The following is a 14578-nucleotide window of genomic DNA, read 5'->3' on the forward strand; positions in this document are numbered from 1 at the left end:
AAAGAAGATCAAGGAGGACCCCACAAAATCCATGAATCGCCTCTCTAACAAGTTTGAAGTGGACGAGGAGACAATCAGGAGGGCTTTGAAGGAGGACTTGGGGTTGTCCTCTTACACAAGGACCCCACACCACCTGTTGACGGAGACTCTGAAGGAAAGGCAACTGCAGAGGAGCAGGAAAGTTCGTCCGTTGATCAAGGCAAATAGATCCAAAATAAAAATTTCCTTTTGACAAGAAGATTTTCCCCGTGGACCATCTCTACAACCGTCAGAATGACTGTCGGCTTGGGAGATAATCAGAAGAGGTCAAGGTGTGTTCTGTACAAAACATTTGGCCAAAAAATTGTCATAGGTGTCGTAGCGTCCGACTGCTCGAAGATCCTTTTTTTAAGGCTGGGGAGAAAATCGTTCCACAACAAGGTGCTGAGGTGCACCATACTGCCATGGTCAAAGCCACTTACCTAGAGGACTACTATTTGTGGACCAAAGGTGGTGCACCCTCACACACATTGGCCGAATGCCAGAAGTTTTGTGCCGACAACATGGCTGTTTTTGGGCCAAGGACATGTGTCCATCATCTTTGCCGGATTTGAACCCGTTGGACTTTGCTGTGTGGGACACTATGGAGAGGGGGACTAACTGGACATCTCATCCGAACGTGGACTCCCTGAAGGGCGCCATTGTTAAGGACTGGAACAACTTGTCCGACAAGTTCATCATCAACTCCTGCAAGGCTTTTTGCTACCATGTGGAGGCTGTGATTGCTGCCGAGGGCGACCATATTGAGTGAACATGTTCACAAAGGCCGTGTTTCAAAGTTTTGTTAATAAAGTTTCAAAATAATTGACATTTTTCTAAAATAAGTCATTCAGTTCACTTTTTGCTTCGGATCCCTATACATATCCAGGATTGTTTTTATTTCCTTCATTATAGCTTATTTAAATGAAACGTCATGACAGTTAAGCTGTTATCATATAGAGTAAGGCTATAGAGTAAAATAAAGCTAATTTTAAAACCCTTTTAGCGTTTAGAAAAAAAAAAACACAAATTAAAAATATTGATTTAACGTCATAATACCTACTATTTACTTCACCTCAGAAGTCCTAAATTTGAGTAGGAAAAATCCAGCATTTTATTTTGTACATAGATTAACATTAAGATGAATCTTCCGTTACTTTCCCTTCACATTCTAACTTAAATACTTTATTAAGGAATTTCAAAAAGTCATTGTATGCCCATTTTTAAGAAATATATTTCATTCAATTATAATTACAAAGACTGTGCGCAAGTTTCTGGCATTTTTTGCAGAGCACCCTCTCATTTCCCATGTTCGCATTCGGTACACATAATCTACATACTTTATTATAGCTTGTGTTTGCAATTTGAAAGTCTTCTTACGTACTTTGTACATAGTCCCTTATAAGATATTCTATATCAATGTAAATGTATAGATGAACAATTGAAGTATTTTTCAACTTTATAAGTAAACTAAAAATGTTTTTTGCGGTTTGAATACCAAGCTAATATTACTATCTTATTTAAAAGAACCTTGAGTTTAATATTTTGTATCTTCTTGATTAAATAAATAGATATCATTTAAGCTGGAGTCTTAACTTACATTTTTGTTGAAACAACTTTTTTTATGAACCCATAAAAAATTTGTAAAATAAAAAGTAAACTTCTAATTTATTAAGGGATCCTGTAATCATTACCTCTTTTGTGCTTTTTCATCTTTTTTCTCTTTCAGAGCAAAGTTTCTTTATTTAATTTCATCCTTCTAGGAAAAATATAGTACAATGCTTACAAAAATTTTTTGTACAAAACTTCGATCAGATATAGCCACAAAAATAAATAACTCATAATAACTCCAAGAATATTCAACAAATACCAAAAAAAGTTAGAAATAGAATAATGTTGAAAAATTCAATTTTTCATATAAGGAGGAGAAGAAAAAGCATATTAACTTGTTTTGGTGATACAAATATGGATTTTCTAAGTTTACCGATTAGAAAAGGAAAGGACGGTCGATGCGTGTGCTCTTTCTCCTTTTTTGTTCATTCTTTAATAGGTCGTCCCATCTTAAATAAGAATTCACACCCATCTTTGGTATAAATTGACTTAAAAATTGATATAAAATATTTATGAATTTAAATCTATCTACAATATTTTACCAGTGTACTGTTGTTATTTTAATTGTACGAGGATCTCCTCTTTCGGGCAATAATTCGTTTTCTCCTACGCCAAAATCATACATATAACAAGCCGCTGATATGAACATATGTCTTACTTCAGTAGTACCATATGTTTCACTCCCACCTTCTTCTAACAATTTTATAAAAATACATCTCTCACTATTTGTATTAAGTAATTACTATTTTGTAAAAAGCATAAAGTAACCCTAATGATTTGTTAAGGAGTTATAAGTGGAAGTCCTGGGAATTGAGAAGCGACATCGGAATAATTTCTGAGATCTACAAGGTTGCCCAGTAAAACGTGGACTGTTAATTTTCTCATTAATATAGGAAGGTTTAGTGATTATTTGACATTCTAGTTCAGCCATTCTTTGTGTGTAAACAAACAATAATACACATTTCATCATCTTGTTAACATGAGTGAGCAGGAAGCCAGAAGGTAGCGCATCTCAGATCTGCTAGACCATTGTTTATTAACCTTTTTTCTCTTAATTTCCACTTTTAGTGATCTAATTCTCGATTTCCCACTACAGCATTGGTCCTTCACAATTTGATTTTAACACACATGCAGTGTTTAGTAAGGAAATATACGCACTGCTTCTTTCTGCCATTTTATAGCCCTTACTTTATATTTGTATGTTTTAAATTTTTTACTAATAGTTATCAAATGAAAATGAAATACATATGAAAAAATTCGTTTTGTTTTTTTCTCAATTTATTTGGCCTATAAAAACCTTACAAAAAATAGATCACTAGACTCATCCAGGTTAATGGGACTTTTTGCATTTTTTTTTACCCTCATGGGTGCCTCAATGTTCGGTTATATTTTTGAATCTATCTTCCACTATTATGAACAGCGAACTTATGTTCAGAATGCCTAATTTCAGTGAGGTTTTCCTGGGTAACATATAATAAGGATTGTATCTTATCAGCAGTGACTTCATTGTTATATGTAAACAAGACGATCCTTTCTTGTTCTTGGGCTGACAAAGTCTTCCCTGTTGGTGATAATTTAGCTATTTTTCTGACACTGGATGAAAACATAGGCTCCAAACCTAATATCATCAGTATTACATGCACCTCTCAAAATCCATTGTGCGAGTGAATCTCTTATTCTATTACATAGAGTAAAAATAGATGCTATACTAATAAATTGGAAATGAGTTTCATAGATAATATAATAAATATTCCTAAATTCAAGATTGCAAAATGAAAAGGTTCACAAAATACTAACGTCCATAGTTTGGAACTAAGGTTCTCGTCCAATTTTTATGAGAGATTTGTTTATATCAAAACAATATAAGGCTTGGGATATGATAGTTTATTAATCATCTGAGATTCGAAATACTAACACAACTCTAAATAATTCACTTTTATTTAATTTATTAATTGTATTCGTGCAAATTGAACAAGTACTTTTGTTCTTGCTCTCATTTAATCTCTTGTGCTGAAGAAAGTCTTTGATATTATCTTCAGCGATTTTAGTTGATACAAATTATAATATTTTCACTACACAAATGCTACTTTCATGTATTTAGAAGGTTATATCGCATTTAGCTATAATTTACTTTTTCGCTCCTATAAATCCTAAATCACGCAGCTGATGTTAGCAAAGATCTTAATTAAGTAGTAGTATTATAGGCAAGTTTTAGTTTGAATGATTGAGGACACTGCTATCCCATGTATTTCACAATTCAAATAAAAAACAGCCGATGTGAGTCTACAATAGAAGTAATTATAATTATTTTTACAATTAAAGTGTGCACCAAAAGTCTTTGCACAAAAGAAAATATATATCTTCATTCAAAAAAAAGTATTGAACGAAATTATGAATTAAATTCTAATAAAAATTACCATAAATAATATTATCAATAATTCCTTTTGGAATTTTTCTCAAAATTCCTCCATTGCAGCAGTTAAAACCTCAATAGCGGAACTATAGTTGTCCCAAACGTATTTCAATGTGGCCTTGAGTATGCTGATCCACTCTCTGGTTACACATGCCTTCAGGGTTTCAACATTGGGTGGTAGGCTCTATAGACCTTGGACTTCATGCCAGGTTTGGTGAATTAGGTGGTCCAAGCGAAGTTTGTTGATAATTTTCTGGCATATTTCAAGTCTTTTATCGCGTTCTACGGCTGTCTGTCCTTGATTTTTTGTACAGGCTATTGATTTGAGGCTTAACAATGCGGATCATTTTTGTCCATGCTTAACTCCCTGGAAATCTGACCGATTTTACAAGGGGAAGCAACTTTAATTTTGGCCTTAAATATGTTTATTTTAGCTGTTCCTTGCGTTCTACTAAAGTATTATGTCTATTTATCGTAAAAACTGTAAATTATAAGCATTTACTCGTGTCTAAAAAAATTTTTATTGGCAATCTGAATATTATTTATTTATCGTCCAAAACTTTTAGAATTACTAGTTAATTCTTGAGGAGATAATCTTTCATAACGTTGTTTCGAGCAACACTTTAGAAAATAGTCTCTATTATCATAAGTTATACCAAAAAAGATGGCTTGAAAGAATTATCGTGTTAATATGTGTTTAGGGATAAATATTAATGCATTTCAGCATCGGAAATACCAGAGTTTACTGGTTTGACGATTTTTTCACTCCTTTCAGCGTCAATAACTTTTTTATAATTCTGTGTATAAAATTATAAGTAAATTATTTATCAGTAGAATACATTGGAATAATATTACTCACCCTTGAAGGTATTCCCTTGGGGGATGGAACAATCAAATATGCTTAGATAATCGTCATAAGTAAGCGAATTTATAATGTCTTATTACTTTTGATAGAGTTTGAACAAAGTACGGGCAATTTTCCTCCATGACAATTTCCTCCTCTGCAATCTTTTACGGACAATTTTCTCCAGGGTAGTTTTCTGTGCACGCTTGCTGGATACCAAATGAGATTTGAGTTTATTTACTCACTCTCGTGGCTGTTAGTAGCTACTTCCATATAACGTCACGACATTTAATCTGTTTTCTTCTCAAATATTTTTCCATTTTTCAGGGTTACCATTTCTTTTTTAAATACCAGAACTCAACTTATCTCACAATCTTTATAATGTGTAGTAAAAAGTTTGATAAAGGAGCAGACCCGAAAATATTGGGCTGTACAGTTATCTTGACCTTGATATTGGGTTTTTTTGTGAAAAAGGTGTATATAGATATCCTTACAAATCTACAGTATCATTATCAATAATTCAGAAGCTAAAATATACTTAATAATTAATATATTCATTGTAAATAGTGATCACTCAACTACAAATAAAACCCTAATAAAAAATCCTTTTTCGTTTTCACTTTCAATATGTAATATTACAACAATAAAGTTTATAGAAATGAATCTACATAAATGTTGCTTAAAAGATAAATATTTAGATTCCATCCAATAATGGCATAAGTAGTTCTCGTAAATAAAGGTATTTAAAATAAATATTTGTCTAAGACTTATTCGTACGTACGTTGTTCATGATAGGTTTAATAAATATTTAAGAAGAAAAAATGATGATACTTTTTTTACACATTTCTTTGATTCTAGGTGTTCACCATCATTAAGTTATTTAATTGAAGATAATTCAATTAATACATTGTAAAAGGATTCGATAGATATGATTTTTTAGAGGCGATTGCAATGGCACTTTTTATGAGGCAAACAATCACTAATTCATCGATCGATTTTCCCAATGAATAATTCATATATAAAAATCTCGTAATATAATTCACATAAATTAGTACATAATTGATTTGAGCCTTCATGTTTTCATGCTCATTATTTTCATGCCAGTAATGCTATACGTCACTCAACACTTATGACACCATATATATATAAGGGAGTGAAAAGTACAGAAAACCACATATTTTTTAAAATGACCCTATGACGTCATTTTTATCAAATTTGAACAGTAAAGGACCATTTTTCTTAAAGAAAACTTATTTTTAATAATTTATAAATACATACCCACATCTAAGGAAGCAATATCTAAGGATTAAAGCCTACTTTTCAGATCATGCAGGGCTTTCTAAAATATATTTATCTCAGGGAAGTAGGATAAAATATACACTAACAATGATTTTATTTAGTTACTAAATTATACTAAGTCTCAGGTCCATAACCCGGATTTGACCAATATATATTTGTATTTGAGAAGAAGAAAATCACCAATAAATAAATTGTTTTTTAGTAATCCTTTTTTTAAAGGAATTGCTTTCAAAACTTGATAAAAAAAGTTCGTAATCCGTTTTGAGATAATCTGACACTAAATTCTGAATTGTGTAAAAAGATAAATGTAATTAGATAACTTTAGTTGAGCCTTTTATACTAAATCTTTATGATGAAAAATAACTCAATTAATTTAAAAAGGGAATTATTTGTATTTTTTTTACAAAGTTCAATTAGATTTATGACAACAGCTTTCAACACAGCTTTCATAGTACAAAAAAAATGATAAAATCATTGTCAAATACTTACAAATGAACTTCTATGTACATTCCTATTACTTATATTTGAAGGCCTGTCAATGAAACTAGAAAAAATTCATAAACTCTAAGGATAATCCCTATGTTCAACAAGGATATTTATTATCCCAATATATGTATGTCTAACGGTTTGTGCGTGTACAAATATTTATAAGCACTCCTATTTCTTATATTTAAAGTATGAAGAAAAATAATAAAATTTGATCAAGACTCAAGTAGAAACCTTTCTTTTGAGCATATCTACTACGTATTTGCTCTTAATGAATACTCCAAGGACCTCTAAAAAAAGTTAAAATTTTTAGTAAAAATATATTTATTTACTTGAATAAAAGTGGTACGTAATAAATATAATATAGGGCAGGGTTTCCCAAACTTTTTCATGCCGGCGTCCCCTTGGCTTCCAAATAAACTTGTAGCCCCCCAAGACATTTTTTTGAGGGGGGCTTGATTATTTCTCACACATCGAATGACATTTTTTTTAGAAAAGAAATCCTATAAATTTCTCTTAATTACATATTATTCTTTTTTTTAAATCCATTGAATTTTCATTTCTTATTACTGATTTTTTTTTTAAATTCCCCGATTTTCCGCTTCAGCTACCCCCCTGCGGACGCCCCTGCACATATAACCTTTTCTTCAAAAATTAAAACAACAAATTTATGAATTAAACAACAAATATATTTAAAAAAAAAAAAATAACTTTAGTGTTTCACAATTCCTTCTAACGGGATGGGTGTACTTGGTGTAAGGATATTAGTTTATCCACATCAGGTTGAAACTCACCAAGAGGAAGACGTAGATCCCCACGTTCGGTAATTCTAAGTTTGTTCCTTTGTTTGGAAAGAAGCATAGTAACTACACTGAAGGCCCGTTCTACCAGATATGACTTTGGAAAAGCAATCAAATATATCTTGACCTTGTTCCATAATACTGGATGGAGGTCAGATATTTTTTTTTGTAGCCAAAAATCTTAATAGGATATCTTGAACTTTGGACTTAGCTCAATGTCGTTTTTGATTGAAACTAATTCTTCTTCTACCTCTCTTGTTTCCTCACTACTGACTTCTAGTAATGGATTGATAACCCAGTCTGATATTTTTAGCCCTAATATATCCTGATATCTTTCAATCATGTCTCTTTGCAACTCTTCTATATGAGCAAAATACACTTGAAGGTCATCATCAGATATTTTCTTTTCTTTATCCAATTCACAAAGGCTTGGAAATTGGTAAAGTTCATGACGTGATAAATTTCATTTGAATAATTTACACTTAGACAGGAAAGTGGAGATAACAGATTTGACTTGTATAAGATTGACATCATTTCCTTGCAATTGCAAATTAATTTCATTGAATTTTAGGAATATATCTGACAAATAGGCAATATCATTCTTGATTTTTTTTTAAATCATGACATAGCCCAATATTAGATTCTTGAAAAAATTCAACAACTGTATCATACAAAGAATATAATCGTTTGAGGTAGTTTCCCTTTGATAGCCATCTAACTTCTGTGTGTAGCAATAAACGATCAAACTCTTCATCATTATCAATGCAAAGCTGTCGAAACAGTCTGGAATTGAGGGAATGTACCTTGATCTTAGTTACTGATGTGATAACAGTATTAATTGATTTGTGAAGTCGACCACTAAGGGGTTTTGCTACCAGATGTTGCCTGTGAATTACACAGTGCACCAGGTACGGCTTTTTTCAAGAAACTGATGAAGCCACAAATAACGACCTATCATGGATGGTTCACCATCTGTTGCACACGCCAGAACATTAGTAAGTGGGATTTTTTTCTCTTCGAAAAAATTATCAACGATATCAAATACCGACTCTCCTTTAGTGTTTGTTATAAGTTGTCTAACAAATAACAGTTTTTGTACCAATTTTTCATCTTTAACAAAACGAACATAAGCAAGAAGCAAGGATTCATTTCCTGGTAAAGTGGACTCATCTAATTGCAAACTAAATTCGGTTGCGGCAAGAATGTTGACAATTTATCTTCTACGTTTTCAGCCAATTCATCTATTCTTCTTTGAACTGAATTATTACTGAGAGATATAGATTTCATAATTTGGTCCGGTGACTTATGTACAACAGTGTGCAGAACCTCTTTTACTCCAGGCAGAATAAGCTCCTCCCCAATTGTGTGAGGCTTACCATATCTAGCAATCATCAAAGATATGTTGTATGAAGCACGCAAACCGTCAGTGGATTGTTCTGAAGTGCTCGAAAACATATTTTTAATAGTTTTTTGTGCCTTGAATTTTTCTCGAAGCGACTGGAAATATGCTATATTTTTTTCTGTTTTATCAGAGTGCATTGTTTTCAAATGTTCCGAAAGTCTGGAGGGTTTCAGGACTTCGTTTGAAAACACTTTCTCACACAGCAGACACATAGGTTGATGTTGATTCAATGGTGCTGATACCCATCCATATTTCAAATATTCTACGCTATACTGCCTACACTTCTTTTTTGCTTGTTGATGGGTTGCCATTCTTTATTCTGGAAAATATATAAGATACGACTATAACTATTGTCGTTTAGGGTTGGAAATGGGTGAAAAAATTTAGAAAGTTTTGACAGAAACATCGCTTCGGGAATTTAACTATATTTTCTTGTCTAACTAATTTCAACTACAACCATGTGTTTAACAGCAGAAATGTAGATCAAGATTTGTCTATAGTCCAAATAGTTAAAGAAATAAAAGGTAATTGATGCAAAAAAAAATCTTAATACAGTTTTATAATTACTTGACGTCCTTGAAGTCCTCGCTTGAAATTTTAGAAGGTGGAATTTTGGTTGTAGTTTTTGGATCTTACTTTTCCGTAGTTTTACGTTTTTAACAAAATTATAAGTATTTATTCTAAGTAGTCTGTTTGCATTTGAGAGTAAGAGTAAACTGAGTATAGAGCAAAATATATAGGCGCCAATAATGAAGTACATTTGTACAATCTCGATGTAACGTATTTTCATCGTATTAACCGGATAATATTCAAGATATTCATTCCTGCTATTTTGTAGTCATATTTCTTTATTTTTGTAGATCAATTTGTTTGTTTTATGTAATAATTATAGTAGATAATTATTGTAGAGAAAAACGCGTGCAGGGGGGAAGACATATGGTATCATTGTTTAAAATACTGATATGATTATCATCTGCCTGCTTTATTATGATTTTTGAGGGTATAACGAATGTATTTATTAGCAAAATGTTTAATGAAGATATACTACGTATAATTGACTTCGACGTTTTTTATCCGTTACAGTAGATTTGAAAACGTCACACTCCATGCTATTGTAATTCATTATGAACTTTATTCTCAGAATAATAGCTAATGAAACGACAAAGTAGAGTATTTGAAATATATTTGAAGCTCAAAGTTTAAAAAAGAAGGCTTTAATTAAATATAATCTACATACTAAAAAAATAAACCATTAAACATTTAAGTTAAATATACAAAATTAAACAAATAAAATCATATAACTATTAATAACAATAAATTATAAATACAGAATATTGAAATAATAGATTGATCCAGATAATTTTTTCTTGTTTTAACATCGGAATTCAGTTAAATATGTCATAACTTTAGGTCGCAATACACAAGCGAGACGTGGAGTTTAATCAAAAAGATAATCACCCCTCTTCTTCATGTGGAAGTTGCTATATACAATTGTGCACAGGATAGATATATCTCTACCGATGAGATCTAACTAATTATTAATAATAAAGTAAATGTCAAAATCATAAAATTAGACAATAAATATACTAATAAAAAAATGTTAGAAATAAATTAATCGTAAAGATTTAGAGCAAAGCTAATTATGTAGTAATGTCCGGCGATATTACTCCCTATTAAGAGCATCAAAAAAAGATTTCCCCCCGTTATTTAGGTATGCTTATATAACAACATACTATTATCATGAAGGATATACACAATTGTTAATTATAATGCAACACCCAATGTAACTACCCTCGTTGTTGTGACCATTTTAACAGTTGCTTTTGCCTTTTATGAGTTTTCTGAACACCCCTTCTTAGAGCCCATCAACCATAGCTAAGCCTTAAGTGATAAAAAAGTAATATTTATTGACTATGTAATATTGGAAAACCTAATTATCATACCCAAGTCTTAAAGCGAAGTAAGTAGTCTCAGACAAACTAGTTGCAAACCATCCAAAGCTACTACCCCCGTTGTTGTGACCATTTAAGCAGTTGTTTTTGCCCTTTACTGAGTTGTGTATCATAATTCTTGATATGTTTAGCTAAAATAGAATCATATTTTATGGTTAGATTTAAAAAATTTTTGAATACTTACTGTGAGATAGTACAAAATTCAGAGTTCCATTTCGATATTCGTAAATACTTTTTACTGATAACTTGATCGTCATTTGGTGTGGATGACTCAAAACATTTTTATATGTATTTCTATAAATGACATCAGTACCAAAATCCTCCATTAATTTAATGCTGGTTCCTCGGGAAGGGATAGGTTTACCCGTGTATTTCTCCATAAATTTTTTGAACGTAGATGATTAGCAATGGATAAGGTTATATTACATGCAATAAGCATCGTTGTGAGATCAGAGTTAAAGTCTGACTTGATGTATTCATCGTCAAATTGATTTTATAGATGAATATCGATACTCTTATTATGAGATGAGGATAATGAGTGGTGTGTAATTCTAGACAGGGGGCTAAAGGCACATTTATATCAACAAATCCGACAAACCATCTGTTTCTCATCCGGTAAGTATTTTCCAAATTCCTAGGCCTCCATTTTCAGAAATCCAGACAGAAGGCGACGTTATTTTTTGCATTTTATTCAGTTCTCTATCGACTATCCCCATCTAATATTATTATATTAATATTGAATAATAAAGGCGGGAATGATAACGTTCATGATTGATAGATGTACATTATTTAATCAATGATGCCATAAGTATTTCTTCTCTTCTCCTCGCACGCTTTTCTATTCTTACCAAAATTATCACCCTTAGTAATAATATGTTATCACCGGTTTTTTTTGCTCTACCGCCCCCCCAATCACTCATTTTCCCATTACCGCCCCCTATTTCAAAGCACCAAGGGGGCGGTATCGCCCACTTTGGGAAACGATGATATAGGGTTTCTCCAGGAAATAGTGTTTTTTGTTAAATTTGGGGATCCTGGTAAATAACAGGACCCCGTTAGTAAATATTATATGAAATTTAAGCATTACTTCATAGGTATATCTTGAAAAGAACGATATACTACATTCATAACCAACCATTATTATCTAACCATTTCAACACACACAGTATTGAAGACCATTGCATCATCCTGGGTGAATTAGGAAACAAGTTTATTAGCTATTAATTGAGACCCAAAGAACATGTTTTAGTCATTGTATCCGCCCGTAGAATTGATATAAACATCCAAGTAGTGTTCAAAGTTGCTGCAGAAACTCTGGATTACTCGGTGCTCATAGATGCACAGACCTTGCTGATGGTGGTTTTCAGTGCAGGTGTGCTGTTTTGGGGTGTCCTGCAATACTTGGACTATACTTGCGTCTAAAGGGGGTTGAGGTCTAGGATTTGCGGCTGCCAGAAGTCCTTTGGCAAAAAGTACATGTTGCCTTGGAGCCATTCTTGAATTTTCCTTGCGATGTGAACTGGTGCTACACCATGTTGGAACACCCAGGGAGAATACCCAACGATATATTTGATCCATGGGAGAACTTTGATACCCAGAATTTGGACGTACTCATCAGCCTTCACCCTGTACCATATAGGGAACTACTCGCGATTCATGGCCTTCCTTTGGAGGCGACAAGTCCTAACATAATTACTGAAGCAGGGTGTTTGGTGGTTGAGATATATCGGTATTTCTCTGTTACATCCCCAAATGTCAATACTCGATCAGTTTGCCTTTTGCAGACAGGGTCAGCTGTAAAGGTTTTCTTATCAGAAAATTTCACAATAAATCCACAGGATCCCTGTTTCCTGTTTTGCCTGTTTAAGAGCCCTGGACACCGCTTATGGAAACTTGTTCATCTGTCTAGCCATGACTGCAATTGAGGAATTTGGCTTTTTCATAAATGCCAACTTCAGGCGGTTGACGAATAAAGTGGATTTCCTGTATGCTCCTGGTCCTCCCCATCGATAAATTGTAAATAGCCTTTCTCAAGGCCCTAGTCTGATCCCAGATGGCGTTTTCGGACAATCCTAGCCGCAGGAGTGCTGCGATCTCAATGCACTTTTCCCTGTATCCTCATGATGGCAGTTAGGACAATGTTTTTCTTGGTAATCGAAGCTAATTATATGTTGTACAACATGGTAAAAAAAAATGACTATTCACCTCTTAAAATTTACATAATAGGGATGAGTAAATAATATCGATTGGCCCAGTAGTCTTCTCATTATCACTAATCGTACACAGGTAGGTTTATTTAGAGCCAGTGAGTCTCTCTATTCGGAATTCCGAAACCCGATCTGATCCGTCATAAAAATTGAAATAGTAAGTAGTTTGTTAGCATATTTTTAGTGAAGCTGGGTGTTGTATAGTTGTAACATACAGAGCCTAACTCAGCAGAAAGAAGACACCTCACTCATCAATACCCTTTAATAAATAAGATTATATTATATCAAGGTATCCATATATAAAACCAATAAGAAACTTGCAACGCAGTCTGGTTGACGTTAGCTGACCACTTTTTTTGATGACGTCACAACGGACCCAAGTTCAGTATTACTCACTCAGGTGATAAGTGTTAATTTAATTATGTATAAAAACTAGAAGCCGAAGGAGGATAAAAAAGTTGTGAACAGTGTGAAAATACATTTGATTCATTATTATTTTGATGGATCTTTCGAACGAAACATTCGGATATCTGCATCCACCCATCCTTCCTGTTCCTAGGAATTCATATTTTTTTCATTAGGATATCTAATAGGCAATACCTTCTGATCCTCTTTTCAACTTCATGTTAAAGGGATCTCACCTCTTTGTCTTTGTGCCTCGCTCAGAGGATATCATCTTATCTAATGAAATAATTCTGCATTGTGTAAATGGACTTCACATCAATGTCTATGATAGTGATGTCTGACCTCATGAATCATTGACTCTATGCTCAATAATACATAAATTCTTCCCGATCTTTTACGAGATTATTGACTTCTACAAATAAAAACTATGGAGTTCCATAGAACAACAGAATAATCGACAGAAAGGTCCAGTGAGGAATATGAATAGCTCTCATCCTCCATCCACTACTCCTTAATTGAAATCTTGAGTCATTCTTTCCTTAAGTCAACTCTGCTTCGTCTTCTACTCTAAGAAAACTATTTTGTTAATAATTATCCTTAATATATATATAACGCAGAAATGTCTATATGGAAAATTATATGAATATATAACCTGATCACTTTAAGCCTGACCCCTGATTAGGGATTAATTTGTAACTTGTGAGTCCCTTTTATTATTGGAAAACAAGTAGAAGATTATTCTATACTTTAAAATAATGCGCCTCTTTTTTTTTGACAGTTTTGTCTGTAAATTCTGCTATTGCCCATAAATATTTATTGAGAACTATTAAGTGATTATGCTTTTAAGAAAATAAGTGACTTTTTAACTTCTGGAATATTGGAAAATTTCAATGTCGTTGCAATTTACAAACTTATTAACACAGGAATCCTTTTCCAAGCCGCTAAATTGCATGTTAGCATGTTGGAATATTACTATCTCGAAAATCGGGGATCTTTACAAAAGTAAATATATTACTAAGTGTGTGCCATACAAGCTAATTATAACTTTTTTTAATATTTAAATATTCAAAATGTATCAAAATTATATTACGATTATTTGATTCATTTGGTATTGTTTTGGACTTGCAAATGATATTTCGTT

At 32.6% G+C, this 14578-nt stretch overlaps 1 long non-coding RNA gene across 1 annotated transcript; it reads right to left on the reverse strand.

Moving 5' to 3' along the window:
* Window positions 1-10039: 10039 nt before the first annotated feature.
* Window positions 10040-11358, reverse strand: LOC139907005 (uncharacterized). Its single transcript, XR_011783299.1, has 2 exons — window positions 11010-11358; window positions 10040-10956 (listed from the first exon to the last, which is right to left on the reverse strand). It is a non-coding gene; the product is annotated as an uncharacterized lncRNA (long non-coding RNA).
* Window positions 11359-14578: the final 3220 nt, after the last annotated feature.

Source organism: Lepeophtheirus salmonis, chromosome 13 (genome assembly GCF_016086655.4).
Source record: "Lepeophtheirus salmonis chromosome 13, UVic_Lsal_1.4, whole genome shotgun sequence".
NCBI lineage: Eukaryota > Metazoa > Arthropoda > Copepoda > Siphonostomatoida > Caligidae > Lepeophtheirus > Lepeophtheirus salmonis.